Source organism: Gavialis gangeticus, unplaced genomic scaffold (genome assembly GCF_001723915.1).
Source record: "Gavialis gangeticus isolate Ggan-Ray unplaced genomic scaffold, GavGan_comp1, whole genome shotgun sequence".
Classification (NCBI taxonomy): domain Eukaryota; kingdom Metazoa; phylum Chordata; order Crocodylia; family Gavialidae; genus Gavialis; species Gavialis gangeticus.
Genome location: NW_017728996.1, coordinates 1,445,277 through 1,445,796, shown reverse-complemented (window position 1 = coordinate 1,445,796; position 520 = coordinate 1,445,277).

Below are 520 nucleotides of genomic sequence, written 5' to 3'. Positions count from 1 at the left end.
TAAGTGTGCTGCTGGTTTCTACTGCCTAAGTGCAGCACCCTGCACTTGTCAGTATTGAAACACATCCTGTTTATATTAGCCCACTCCTGTAACCTATCCAGATCTTGCTGCAATCTTTCCCTCCCTACTAGCGTGCTCACCTCACCCCAAATGTTGGTATCATCAGCGAATTTATACAAGGTGCTTTTCACCCCATCGTCCAAATCGCTGATGAAGAGTTCTGTTAAAGAGTTCTGCCTTCTCTCACATGTCCATCACCAACTGCCCTGCCCTGCCTCATAGGGGTCCAATGTTACCCCGAGACTTCTTCTTGCTACCTATATACTTGAAGAAGGATTTTTTTGTTATCTTTAATCCCAGAAGCTAATCTAAGCTCCAGTCTTCTGGAGCTTAGTTTATATTGGCTTGTTTGTGTTGTTTAGCCTATTTATGTTCCTGTAGCTTTAAAGACATTAATAGTAAACTGTTACATCGCAAACCTAAATTCTAGCTGAATTATTCAAAATGACTTAAAAGTAGT